The following is a 15501-nucleotide window of genomic DNA, read 5'->3' on the forward strand; positions in this document are numbered from 1 at the left end:
ATTCAGACACATCCCTTTGCAAAGCAATTAAGCAAAAAGCCACAGGTTATTCCTACTCATTTCCATTTGAAAACTGTATTCTTCAGGCTTCACAGAGGGCTGGCCTGAGGCAAAGACCTTCCTGACATTCAGGGCAACAGAACAATAGGTAAGAAAAAGTCCCAAAGCAGGGTTTCTCCACTGACACTTGAGTGCTCACACTGATATCTGAGTTTCCTGAGATACTCCCCATTCCCTTCAGTTATCCAGTACATGGCCACGTCACACAGATGGGAGGTGGTACATATGGTGGTACATATCTTAGTCATAAAACCATGAGCCTATTCTGGAGAGTGTCCAGTATTCAGGAAGAAAACAGGAACTTAGGAATATAGTAGTTGTTGCCCATCTATAAGGCAAGCCGCAGTAAATTCATAAATTGGGTAGGGTGAATGCTGGGAAGTTTTCTACTAGACAGAACACATCCATTGATGCATTCTCTTTTCTCATGTCTACAACCAGGGACACAGTGGGGTACACAGACATAGAAACACTCGCCTTCTTAAGGACTTACTAGAAACATTCCACTCCAAACCAAACAAACTGCCTTTCCTACCTATTCTCAGATCATGAGACAAAACCACAAACTCACACGCACACCCACAAAGATACCTTATTCCCCCAAGTAGGTGTCTGACTTTCCAAAGTTTCGTCTGACTGGTGGGCCATACTATGTTCCCCCAAATGGCTGCGATCAGGTGGAATCCCGCCAGCCAAGCCCCCACTGACCCCCGGGCTGAGTATGGGAGTTTAGACAGGGAAGGAAGCGGTACAGTCCCATCCCCCACAGCAGACACTCCACCAAGGCAATCAGCAGACAGCATCTTGAACAGCTTAAATATCCGCCGCCATTCTCCGACAGATCTCAACAACAAAACAGGTCTGTGGCACTCAGCCCATCCCCCATACATCGGGAACTCGCATAAATTCTCTCCTTGGCTTGCCGGGGGAGGGAGAATCAGAGTGAGCCTGCATAAAGACTAGGGGGGAACTAGAGGCACCTGACCTGCAACCCCCCCTACCCATCTTCAGCCAAAAGGAAACCTGTCTAGCTAGAGCTGGGGGAGGGGCAAGCAGGAAAAATCCAAAGGACAGAGTGCCTGGGATCCCAATTGCCAACTATGGGATCCCAGAGATCCAGGCCCACTGATTCGTGCGGCCTGCTCTGCAGCTACAGAAGGCGTGGCGCCCCAGGGAAGCCATTAATTAGCAAGCAGGGAGAGGCTCGGCTGCGATCAGGTGGAATCCCGCCAGCCAAGCCCGCACTGACCCCCGGGCTGAGTACTCGAGTTTAGACAGTGAAGGAAGCGGTACAGTCCCATCCCCCACAGTGGACACTCCACCAAGGCAATCAGCAGTCAGCATCTTGAACAGCTGAAATATCTGCCACCATTCTCCGACAGATTTCAACAACAAAACAGGTGTGTGGCACTCAGCCCATCCCCCATACATCGGGAACTCGCATAAAATCTCTCCTAGGCTTGCTGGGGGAGGGAGAATCAGAGTGAGCCTGCATAAAGACTAGGGGGGAACTAGAGGCACCTGACCTGCAACCCCCCCTCCCCATCTGCAGCCAAAAGGAAACCTGTCTAGCTAGAGCTGGGGGAGGGGCAAGCAGGAAAAATCCAAAGGACAGAGTGCCTGGGATCCCAAATGCCAACTGTGGGACCCCGGATATCCAGGCCGACTGATTCGTGTAGCCTGCCCTTCGGCTACAGAAGGCTAGCAGGAGAAACCAGGAGGCTAGAGACAAGGCCCTCGAGACTGGGCAGCTGGAAATTGCAGTCCCTCCGGCGACAGTTCACCCACTGCCCGCATAGCTGGGCGGTAGGAGAACACCCGGCCGCAGGTGACCGATCACCCGCCCGCGGCCTGTGATACTGGGCAGCTGGAGACTGCCTGCCTGCCGCGACTGGGAGCGGAAATCAAACAGAGACAGTCCAGTCACACCACCTCATCAGGACACCCCGGCAAGGAACTGGGGCTGTTCATAGCAAAGTAGTGTCGTCACTGGAGCTCGGACGTCGGATCTTCCTTCACAGTGGAATCCACGTCAGCAGGCATAGTTTAACAACACTAAGGAGAGGCATCAGAGTAATACAGAACCAAAACAAATCTATAGAAGACAGCAGAAACACGACAATCAAATAGAGCTGGAAAGCAACGGGGACAACATGAGAAAACAAGGGAAAAAAGGAGTACAAACAATGCAAGACAACTTTATTCTACAAGAGGACATAGAAACATCAGAAGCAGGAATAGGGAAAGAACTCAAGGCATACCTAACTCAAATGGAAAGGAATATTAGAGGAGACATGAGACAGCAAGTCCAAGCAATAAAAATATATTTTGAAAATGAATTAAACAAACAAATTCAAATGGCAAAGAACGAGCTCTACCAGGAGATAGAGATCTTAAAAAAGAATCAAACTATAATCCTAGAATTGCGGGACACTATAAACCAATTTAAAAACTCAAACGAGAATATTACAAATAGACTTGATCAAGTAGAAGTCAGAACATCAGATAATGAAGACAAGGTTTATCAACTTGAAAAGAGTATAGTCAACACAGAAAAGATGCTTAAATCCCATGAGCAATCTATTCAAGAGATATGGGATGTCATTAAAAAAACCAAATTTGAGAGTCATCGGGATAGAAGAAGGCACAGAGATTCAAACCAAAGGAATGGACAGCATATTAAATGAAATAATTGTAGAAAACTTCCCAGAGATGAAAGATGGAATGGATTGCCAAATCCTGGAAGCCTACAGGACCCCAAACATTCAAAACTATAATAAACCAACTCCAAGACATATAATTATGAAGATAGCCAACATACAGGACAAGGAGAGAATATTAAAAGCTACCAGAGAAAAGAGAGATTACATTCAGGGGTAAACCAATTAGGTTAACGAGTGATTTCTCAGCACAGACTTTGAAAGCGAGAAGATCCTGAAACAATGTATTTCAAACACTGAAAAATAATGGATTTCAACCAAGAATACTGTATCCAGCAAAATTGAGCTTCAGATTTGACAACGAAATTAAAATCTTTCACGATAAACAAAAGCTAAAAGAATTTGCAGCAAGAAAACCAGCAGTGCAAAGCATTCTGAGCAATATACTACAAGAAGAGGAATTGAAAAATAGTGCCCAAAACTAACAACAAGAGGTATCTCAGTAAAGGAGGAGGAAAATAACCAAAAAAGTAAAACTAGCCAAACTAAAATAAATAAATAAAGAAGCATGACTGGAAGTACAAATCATATCTCAATTGTAACTTTAAATGTTAATGGCCTAAACTCACCAATCAAGAGACATAGGCTAGCAACCTGGATCAAAAAAACAAATCCAACAATATGCTGCCTTCAGGAGACTCATATGATAGGAAAAGACATACACAGGCTGAAGGTAAAAGGTTGGGAAAAATCATACCACTCACATGGCCCTCGGAAGCAAGCAGGAGTGGCCATACTCATATCAAATAAAATCAACTTCAAACCTAAGTTAATTAAGAAGGATAAAGAAGGACACTATATACTGTTAAAAGGGACCATCCACCAACAAGACATAACAATTATCAATTTGTATGCACCAAACAATGGAGCTGCAATCTACATGAAACAAACGCTCCTCAAGTTCAAGAGTCAAATAGGCCATAACACAATAATTACGGGTGACTTCAACACACCGCTCTCGCCATTAGACAGATCCTCTAGACAAAAACTGCATAAAGAAACTATAGAACTCAACAGCACAATCAATAACCTAGACCTAACTGACATATATAGAATATACCAACCATCATCAAGTGGATACACGTTCTTCTCAGCAGCACATGGATCCTACTCAAAAATAGACCATATATTATGCCATAAGGCAAATCTTAGTAAATATAAAAGTGTGGAGATAATACCATGCACCATATCTGACCATAATGGAATGAAATAGGAAATCAATGATAAAAAAGGAAGGAAAAATCCTACACCACATGGAAAGTGAACAATATGTTATTGAATGATCAATGGGTTACAGAAGACATAAAGGAAGAGATAAAAAAATTCTTAGAGTCAAATGATAATACAGACACAACATACCGGAATCTATGGGACACAATGAAAGCAGTTTTAAGAGGGAAATTCATATCCTGGAGTTCTTTCATCAAAAAAAGAAAAAACCAACAAATAAATGAACTCACACTACACCTCAAAAACCTAGAAAAGGAAGAACAAAACAACAGCAATTGTAGTAGAAGACAAGTAATAATTAAAATTAGAGCAGAAATAAACGAAATTGAAACAAAAAAACCCATTGAAAAAATTGATAAAACTAAAAGTTGGTTCTTTGAAAAAATAAATAAGATAGACAAGCCCTTAGCTATGCTAACAAAAAGAAGAAGAGAGAGAACTCAAATTACTAATATACGGGATGAAAAAGGCAATATCACAACAGACACTACAGAAATACAGAAGATAATTAGAAAGTATTTTGAAACCCTATATTCTAATAAAATAGAAGATAGCGAAGATATCGATAAATTTCTTAAGGCATATGATTTGCCCAGATTGAGACAGGAAGACACACACAATTTAAACAGACCAATAACAAAGGAAGAAATAGAAGAAGCCATCAAAAGACTACCAACCAAGAAAAGCCCTGGACCTGATGGGTATACAGCGGAGTTCTACAAAACCTTCAAAGAAGAACTAATACCAATACTTTTCAAACTATTTCAAGAAATAGAAAAAGAAGGAGCTCTTCCAAATTCATTCTATGAGGCCAACATCACCCTGATCCCAAAACCAGACAAAGACACTTCAAAGAAAGAAAACTACAGACCAATATCTCTAATGAACTTGGATGCAAAAATTCTCAATAAAATTCTGGCGAATCGAATACAAAAACATATCAGAAAACTTGTGCACCATGATCAAGTAGGATTCATCCCTGGGATGCAAGGCTGGTTCAATATACGGAAATCAATACATGCTATTCACCACATCAATAGGCTTAAAGACAAGAACCATATGATTATCTCCATAGATGCAGAAAAAGCATTTGACAAAATACAACATCCCTTTATGTTCAAAACATTAGAAAAACTAGGGATATCAGGAACTTACCTCAACATTGTAAAAGCTATATATGCTAAACCTCAGGCTAGCATCATCCTAAACGGAGAAAAACTGAAGGCATTCCCTCTAAAATCTGGAACAAGACAGGGATGTCCTCTATCACCACTTCTATTCAATTTAGTTCTCGAAGTACTAGCCAGAGCAATTAGACAGACAAAAGAAATTAAAGGCATAAAAATAAGAAAAGAAGAAATTAAATTATCGCTATTTGCAGATGACATGATAATTTACTTAACAGACCCAAAAGGATCTACAAAGAAGCTGCTAGAGTTAAGAAATGAATTCAGCAAAGTGGCAGGATATAAAATCAACACGCACAAATCAAAGGCATTCCTGTATATCAGCAACAAAACCTCTGAAATGGAAATAAGGAAAACCACTCCATTCACAATATCCTCAAAGAAAATAAGATGCTTGGGAATCAACCTACCAAAAGAGGTGAAAGATTTATACAATGAAAACTACATAACCTTAAAGAGAAAGATAGAAGAAGATCTCAGAAGATGGAAAAATGTACCCTGTTCATGGATAGGCAGAACTAACATCATCAAAATGGCGATATTACCCAAAGTTCTCTACAGGTTTAATGCGATGCCAATCAGAATCCCAAAGACATTTCTTGTAGAAATAGATAAAGCAATCAAGAAATTCATATGGAAAAACAAAAGACCCAGAATAGCAAAAGCAATTCTAAGCAGGAAGTGTGAATCTGGAGGTATAGTGATACCAGAGCTCAAACTGTACTACAAAGCAATAGTAACAAAAACAGCATGGTACTGGTACCAAAACAGGCAGGTGGACCAATGGTACAGAATAGAGGACACAGAGACAAATCCACAAAGTTACAACTATCTCATATTTGATAAAGGGGCTAAAAACATGCAATGGAGGAAGGATAGCATCTTCAACAAATGGTGCTGGGAAAATTGGAAATCCATATGCAACAAAATGAAATTGAATCCCTTTCTCTCGCCAGCCACAAAAGTTAACTCAAAATGGATCAAGGAGCTAGATATAAAAACAGAGACACTGCGTCTGATAGAAGGAAAAGTTGGCTACGATCTACATATTGTGGGGTCGGGCTCCAAATTCCTTAATAGAACGCCCGTAGCCCAAGAGTTAATGACAAGAATAAACAAATGGGACCTACTTAAACTAAAACGTTTTTTCTCAGCAAGAGAAACAGTAAAAGAGGTAAATAGAGAGCCTACATCCTGGGAACAGATATTTACCCCTCACACCTCAGATAGAGCCCTAATATCCAGAATGTACAAAGAACTCAAAAAATTAAACAATAAGATAACAAATAATCCAATCAACAAATGGGCCAAGGACCTGAACGGACACTTCTCAGAGGAGGACATACAATCAATCCACAAGCACATGAGAAAATGCTCACCATATCTAGCAATCAGAGAAATGCAAATCAAAACCACCCTAAGATACCATTTCACTCCTGTAAGATTGGCAGCCATTATGAAGTCAAACAACAATAAGTGTTGGCGAGGATGTGGGGAAAAGGGCACACTTGTTCACTGCTGGTTGGACTGCAAAATGGTGAGGCCAATTTGGAAAGCAGTATGAAGATTCCTGGGAAAGCTGGGAATGGATCCACCATTTGACCCAGCTATTGCCCTTCTTGGACTATTCCCTGAGGACCTTAAAAGGGCACACTATACGGATACGGCCACATCAATGATTATAGCAGCACAATTCACAATAGCTAGACTGTGGAACCAACCTAGATGCCCTTCAATAGATGAGTGGATAAAAAAATTGTGGCAGCTATACACAATGGAGTATTATGCAGCACTAAGAAACGACAAAATCATAGAATTTGCAGGGAAATGGATGGCATTAGAGCAGATTATGCTAAGCTAGCCAAGCCCTAAAAAACAAATGTCAAATGTCTTCTTTGATATAAAGAGAGCCACTAAGAATAAAACAGGAAGGAAGAGCATGAGGAAAAGACTAACAGGAAACTAAGACGAATGGGGGGAGAGAAAGGAAGAGAGAAGGGAAAACATATGGAAATGGTAGGAGACCTTCAGTGATACACAAAATTATAAGAGGTTATGAGGGGCAAGGGGATGGGGGGGAAAAAGGGGAGAGAATTGAACAACAGCAGAGGAGGTAGAGAGGGAAGATGGGAGGGGAGGGGAGGGCAGGGGGAACAGTAGGGGATATGAAAGGTAGCAGAATACAACAGTCACTAATATGCCATTATGTAAAAATGTGAGTATGTAACAGAAGTGAGTCTGTATTATGTATTTGGGGAGTTCAAAACCCAATTGAGTCGAATGTATGAAAGATGATATGTCTCAAGCTCTGTAATGTTTTGAACAATCAATAAAAAAAAAGAAAAAAAATAGAATAAGAACAGAATTATATAGAAACAGAAAAAAAAACCCACAAACTCATATGCACACCCACAAAGACACCTCATTCCACCAAGTAGGTCTCTGACTATCCAAAGTGTTGTCTGAATAGTGGGCCATACTATGTTCCCCCAAAATAGCCTGTCCTCTCTAAGATCTGGCCTCCTTGGCCAAGTCTGTGAAGTTGTCAGGAGCCACCAGTTAGCTACTCAATACCTGCTTCCTCAGGAAACTCCCCTCTTCATAGCTTTCCTGGCATTTGGCCATCCTCACATCAGTAGGTACCAAGAAAGACTGACTCTGTCCTTGGGAAATCCAAACAAGTGAGCCCACTGGGACTGGGACTGGGACTTGCTCTGGGTGCCTGGCTTTCTGGTTCCCAAGATCAGAGAGTTCCATCACCAAGGAAGTTAGATGAGGTCATTTCCTTCAGGAACTGAATGAGGTCACTTGCTTGGCAACCACTTTGTCCTAACAGTTGCTTCCAAGGGTCCCATGAGATGGAGGCTGCCCCTGCTTCCTGTGACACGTTCACAAGTTAGAATGGTATATCCACCATGGGCACCCAGGAACAGCTGTCCACACAGGCCTGTTTCTGTCCATCTTCTCTATATTAAGAAGAGAGAGGCTCATTCAGACACATCCCTTCATCCTGACCAGGTTGTTTGCCATGGAAGATGACTTTTGCTCTCTCAGATCATTCATAGCTGCCTACATCTTCTTCAGGGATCACTGCTGCATGGACCTTTGAGGTTCTCAGCAGGTGGCAGATGCCCTACATTTCTGTATTGTAAGACCAACTCTGTCCCTGCTCTTTTGTAAACTTGGATTGAGGAAACAGTGTATGGTTAGAGGTAAGAACATGTTCCATTTGGGTTAGGAATCATTCTCCTGGATGAAGAATGGTATTGGAACCTGCAATATTTATAATAATATATAGGTGAAATATCCGTATGAAAACAGAAATCTAAGTAAGATTTGAAGCCCAGAAGGGTATTGTGCGCTTGATTGGCATACTAAGCTTTGAATTAGTATCTGCACAGATTTCTCAGATAAATTAATATACAATGGCATAAGAACTTGTACCTTGTTTGATTGAATGTGGAAGAGAATATCCAGTCAAAAAGCGATAGTAGATAGGATTAGAAAGATAGTCAGTAGGTTTAGGAAGAAGAGTGAGTATAAAATTTGGGCCTAAAGTTCTTTAGCAGTAGGGTATCAGTTAGAGAGTGAATGTAAATGTCAGCACATAGGAAGAGTCAGTCACAATGATGAACTGAAGAAATTATGTAGGAAAGCTGACATCCATAGAGACATTAGGAAATCAGGCAAAGTGTAAAGTGAGTGATAGGATTAGATATTTTCAACAGGGTTGTGGGTGAATATATAATCTTAGGAAGAAGAAACTGTGTAGTCACCAATAGGATTGACATTTGAGAGCCTTAGGAAACCTAGACAAGGATGTTTTTAGTAATCCATGCTCACTTTCCATTTAGGCTTTGGTATAAACATAAGTGTGAACTTTGCATTTTGTGTCCAGAATATCACTGTGATAAAATGTATATGTAGATCAGGTGACATGAGTATTTCTTTCACCATTTCTGGGAGCAATATTTTGAAGACGTATTAATTAGTATTTGGAGGCAAAAATAGGTGTACCTTGTGTCTATGAATAGAGAGATAATGCATGAATAGACCATACTGTGAGTAAATAATATAACTGGTTCCAATTTAAATAATGGATTGAATTGATATCTTAAAATATATAGGAAATCTAATATTGATACACAATCATTAATTCCAACCAGTTATACTTCTAATGGTAATATTAAGGTTATGGTTGACCATGAAGGGTGTGTGAGTTTGGTTTTAAAAGTGATTACGGAAATCCAAAATAAAGTGTTTGGAAAGAAGTCTTCTGAATAGACCAGTCCAGAAACATACAGGAGTACATGTGTTCTTAAGCAGGAAGTGATTGAAAGTGAACCAAATGCCTGGAAATTTGGGAACATGTAGATTAAATATATATCCAATGATGTGCATCAACTGAAGAAATAGTAATGTACTAGTGTAGAATAAAAAGGAACGTCAAAATACACATCATGTCTTGTAGGAATCTCTTTGCATTGATGCTATACATTAGAAATATTAGGCTTTCTATGAACCATTCACTGAAGTTACTTTTCAGTACTAAAAAACAAATATGTATTTCAGGTGAATGAATATTTCTGAGAATAATGTTGTGAAAAGTTGATTATAAATCCACATACATGAACATGAATGATTTTAGGGAGTGTATCATAAGACACATATATTTCATATTTTGAAAAATCTGGAGAGTGTGTGACTATATATATATATATAAACAAAACAAACACACACAGACAATAAAACGTAGAAATACGTACGCCAATCAAACTTCATGATGAAATATATATCATCCACAGATCCAAAAATATTTACTTTACTGAACATGGATTTATGTTCCATGATGTTCAAGTAGAAAGCTCACCCATAGGTTGACCTTTCATTTCCAACCGCCTTTAGGAGGAGTGATCTCTACTCAAATTAGTATCTGCCAAGTCAGCCACCTCACAAGGATGTACGTGGGATGCCAGGTAGGATTCTATATGTGCATGTAAAAATACATGTGCTGAATAGGCTACAGAGAAAGGGAGACAGGAATTCACATATTTGTTAACTTTACAAACACATGGAGAACTACTTCTCTTAAACTGGACTAGATTTATAACACCTAGCCATGATAATGCAAAAGGAAACTCCAACTATACACCATGCCTCATCTGAACTGCTTGTATTGCTATTCTGTTTGGGCTATTTTCCTCCATTATATCAGGATCCATAATCAGAGTCTAGTAGGGTATGGGTTAGTGTCAGGGATTCAGTATTTTTAATGGAAAATAGGAAAATGAATCCAATGAGTATGCAATTATGAGCTACACAAATATCTTCCCACTCTCATCTAGAACAATGCCTTGACATTACTTTTGCCCCAAGTAAGACACAATTCGAGGAGAAGAGTTAGAAAATCTGTGAATACATATCTGAAATGGAAAATGCTCAGGAGTTCACAACCTTGGAAATGGTAGAGGAGTTTCCATAAGTAAGGGATGGGGTAAACACTCCACAAACATAGAGCTCTGCTGGCCTAAAGACTTCTTGGGAAACTGCCTTTGAGGTTAAGCACTTGAAATATATGTTATTGTCAGGTGCTTTAGTTTCCTTTGTAGTGAGACCATCAAAGCTTGGTCTACATCTACGTGAGCTAAAGGACATGGTTTCTGATTTTCCAGTGAACATGAGGCAGCAGTCCTGAATTCTCTCTTTGTAGGTAAACTGTGGCCACTGGGGTCTAAGTATCTCCCCGTGTGGACTGTGAGGCCATTTGGTCATCCTACACTGTTCGGGGTGTTTCTCGCTGCTTCACTGGGAGTTTCCTATTGGCTTCATGAAATACAAGGAGTTCAACTGGCACACAGTGCTGGAGGGAGTTCTGTCACGTGTGCTGACTCAGGGTCCTAGGAGAATGCACCAACCAGGCTTCTATCCCACAGAGCTTGCCCCCTTGAGCATAGCAACCTGATTCTGAACATTTCCCTGAGACCTCTTCATATAAAAAGATGCCTTTACATATAAGGCTCTGCTGGCTGCACCATGTCAGTCACAAGCCATTTGGAAGCCAATGGCACATCCACATGGCCCAACCACAGATGATTTATCACACAACTGCACACCACTGCTCTAGGCCCACTAATCAGCAGGCTCACACTTACTGGAATCTCTGTTCTTCACCATTTTCATGAAACCCAGTCAATCAAGGCACTGTCTGGTACACTCATGATCAGCAAACAGCACATGCAAAGGTTCTCCAGTGCCACCTAGTCATGGGAATTTCAAAATTTTATGGTATTTATCAAGCCATTTTTCAAGGATAAAGTTGAAGGCACTATGGGTTTGTATTCATTCAGGAACCACTAAATGGTGAGGAAGCTCATTTCAATGAAAGCTCTGGAGAAACACTCAGAGGCAAGGCTTGCCAAGAGTGGCCAAAAGGTCACATGAAGCCAGGCCCCTTGAGGTCTACAATGTGAGGTTTATGTGTGTTTTGACTCTCAACTATGGCTGCCAGTTCTCTAAGAATAAAATCATGTGATATTCTGGCTTAGATTTCCACTGCTCTGTGGAAAGCCACCCTGGGCCTAGATTTCAGTTTCCAAGGGTGACTCTCATGTGTGGCCTCCTCAAATCCCAAAACAATTCATGACAATACTTCTCTGAGTTAAGATCCAGAACTCAGTCTTTAAGGGGAATAAAGCTAGAATTCAAGCCCCGGAGGACCCAGTTATCCCTTCCAACCTCCACACAAATGAGCACAATTGAAACCAAAACACTGTCACATGGCCCTCATCTTCTTCTATATGGACACTCATAATAACCTCTGGCTGGTGGTTCCCATGAGGGGCGCAGCCCAACACAGTGTCAAAAATAATCTCCCTTGCTCCTCATTTGTCTAATCTCATGTGGGCTGGACACCCTTTCTGAGAAGCTGGAGTGATCAAATATGCCTGTCTTTCATACTTCTCTGCTTCTCCAATTTGAGGCCTACTGACTGTCAGGCATAGATTCTTTGTGTGAATTGGAGTCATGAGAAAACCCAGGCCACTCTGGGCTAGCCTCTGCAGGGCTTTGAAGAACTCATTTGACCCAAAGGATCCCTATTCTCACTTGATGGAGGTCAGGTATCTTACAGAGAAAGGCAAGAGACTTCATCCACAATGACTGCTTTTTTTGCAATTTTGGCTTTGGTTGCACACATGGGATCTTTCTTTAATCCATCAGGTGCTGAGAATCTAAGCCACAGCCTCACACAGGGCCAAGAGGCTGATTCAGACACATCCCTTTGCAAAGCAATTAAGCAAAAAGCCACAGGGGATGCCCACTCATTTCCATTTGAAAACTGTTTTCTTCAGGCTTCACAAAGGGCTGGCCTGAGGCAAAGACCTTCCTGACATTCAGGGCAATAGATCAATACATAAGCATAAGGCCCAAAGCAGGGTTTCTTCACTGACACTTGAGTGGTCACACTGATATCTGAGTTTCCTGCGATGCTCCCCATTCCCTTCAGTTATCCAGTACATAGCCATGTCACAGAGATGCGAGGTGGTACACATCTTGGACACAAAACCTTGAGCCTATTCTGGAGAGTGTCCAGAATTCAGGAAGAAAGCAGGAACGTAGGAAGATAGTAGTTGTTGCCCATCCATAAGGCAAGGCGTAGTAAATTCATAAATTGGGGAGGCTGAACTCTGGGAAGTTTTCTACTAGAAAGAACACATCCATTGATGCACTCTCTTTTCTCATGTCTACAACCAGGGACACAGTGGGATACACCGACATAGAAACACTCGCCTTCTTAAAGACTTACTAGAAATAGTCCACTCCAAATCAAACAAACTGCCTTTCCTACCTATTCTCAGATCATGAGACAAAACCACAAACTCACACGCACACCCACAATGACACCTCATTCTCCCAAGTAGGTCTGTGACTATCCGGAATGTCATCTGTCTATGTTTTCCGAAAATTAACTGTCCTCTCTCAGATCTGGTCTTTTTGGTCAAGTCTTTTAAGTTGTCAGGAGCCACCACTGAGCTACTCAACCTGCTTTCTCAAAAAACTCCCCTCTTCAGAGCTTTCCTGGCATTTGTCTATCCTCACATCAGTAGGTACCAAGAAAGACTGACCCTGTTCTTGGTAAATCCAAACAAGTGAGCCCACTGGAACTGGGAATGGGACAGGCTCTGGGTGCCTGGCTTCCTGGTTCCCAAGATCAGAGAGTTCCATCACCAAGGAAGTGAGGTGAGGTCACTTCCTTCAGGAACTGAATGAGGTCACTTGCTTGGCAACCACTTTGTCCTGAAAGTTGCTTCCAATGGTCCCATGAGATGGAGGCTGCCCCTGCTTCCTGTGACACTTTCACAAGTTAGAATAGTATATCCTCCATGGGCACCCAGGACCAGCTGTCCACACAGGCCTGGTTTGGCCCATCTTGTCTACAGTAAGAAGAGAGAGGCTCATTCAGACACATCCCTTCATCCTGACCAGGTTGTTTGCCATGGAAGATGACTTTTTCTCTCTCAGGTCCTTCATAGCTGCCTACATCTTCTCCAGGGATCATTTCTGGATGGACCTTTGAGGTTCTCAGCAGGTGGCAGATGCCCTACATTCCTGTATTCTAAGACCAACTCTGTCCCTGCTCTTTTGTAAACTTGGATTGAGGGAACAGTGTATGGTTAGGGGTAAGAACATGTTCCATTTGGGTTAAGAATCATTCTCCTGGGTGAAGAATGGTATTGGGAACCTGCGACATTTATAATAATATATAGGTGAAATATGTGTATCAAAACAGAAATCTTAGTAAGATTTGAAGCCCAGAAGGGCATTGTGCCCTTGATTGGGATACGTAGCTTTGAATTTCAATCTGCACAGATGTCTCAGATAAATTGATATACAATGGCATAAGACCTTGTACCTTGAATAATTGAATGTGGAAGAGAATATCCAGTCAAAAAGTGATAGTAGGTAGGATTAGAAAGATAGTCAGAAGGTTTAGGAAGAAGAGTGAGTATAAAATTTGGACCAAAAGTTCTTTAGCAGTAGGGTGTCAGAGAGTGAATGTAAATGTCAGTACATGTGAAGAGTCAGTCACAATGATGAACTGGGGAAATTATGTAGAAAAGCAGATATCCATAGAGACATTAGGAAATCAGGCAGAGTGTAAAGTGAGTGATAGGATTAGATATTTTCAACAGGTTTAAGGGTGAATATATAATCTTAGGATGAAGCAACTGTGTAGTCACCAATAGGATTGACATTTGAGAGCCTTAGGAAACCTGGACAAAAATGTTTTTAGTAATCCATGCTCACTTTCCATTTAGCCTTTGGTATAAACATAAGTGTGAACTTTGCATTTTGTGTTCAGAATATCACTGTGATAAAATGTATATGTAGATCAGGTGACATGAGTATTTCTTTCACCATTTCTGGGAGCAAAATCTTAAAGACGTATTAATTACTATTTGGAGGCACAAATAGGTGTACCCTGTGTCTATGAATAGAGAGATAATGCATGAATAGACCATACTGTGAATAAATAATATAACTGGTTCCATTTTAAATAATGGATTGAATTGATATCTGAAAATATATAGGAAATCTAATATTGATACACAATCATTCATTCCAACCAGTTATACTTCTAATGGTAATATTAGGGTTATGGTTTACCATGAAGGGTGTGTGAGTTTTGTTTGAAAAGTGATTATGGAAATCGAAAATAATATGTTTGGAAAGAAGTCTCTTAAAAGACCAGTCCAGAAACATACATGAGTACATGTGTTCTAAAGCAGGAAGTGATTGAAAGTGAACCAAATGCCTGGAAATTTGGGAACATGTGGATTAAATATATATCCAAATATGTGCATCAACTGAAAAAATAGTAATGTACCAGTGTAGAATAAAAAGGAACGTCAAAATACACATCATGTCTTATAGGAATCTACTTGCATTGATGCTATACTTTAGAAATATTAGGATTTCTATGAACCACTCACTGAAGTTAGTTTTCAGTACTAGGAAACAAATATGTATTTCAGGTGGATGAATATTTCTGAGAATAATTTTGTGAAAAGTTGATTATAAATCCACATACATGAACATGAATGAATTTAGGGAGTGAATAATAAGACGCATATATTTCATATTTTGAAAAATCTGGAGAGTGTGTGTCTATATACAAACAAAACAAACACACACAGACATTAAAAATTAGAAATATATATGCCAATCAAAATTCATCATGAAATACATAGCATCCACAGATCCAAAAGTATTTACTTTACTGAACATAGATTTATGTATCATGA

Source organism: Ictidomys tridecemlineatus, unplaced genomic scaffold (assembly GCF_052094955.1).
Source record: "Ictidomys tridecemlineatus isolate mIctTri1 unplaced genomic scaffold, mIctTri1.hap1 Scaffold_252, whole genome shotgun sequence".
Taxonomy (NCBI): domain Eukaryota; kingdom Metazoa; phylum Chordata; class Mammalia; order Rodentia; family Sciuridae; genus Ictidomys; species Ictidomys tridecemlineatus.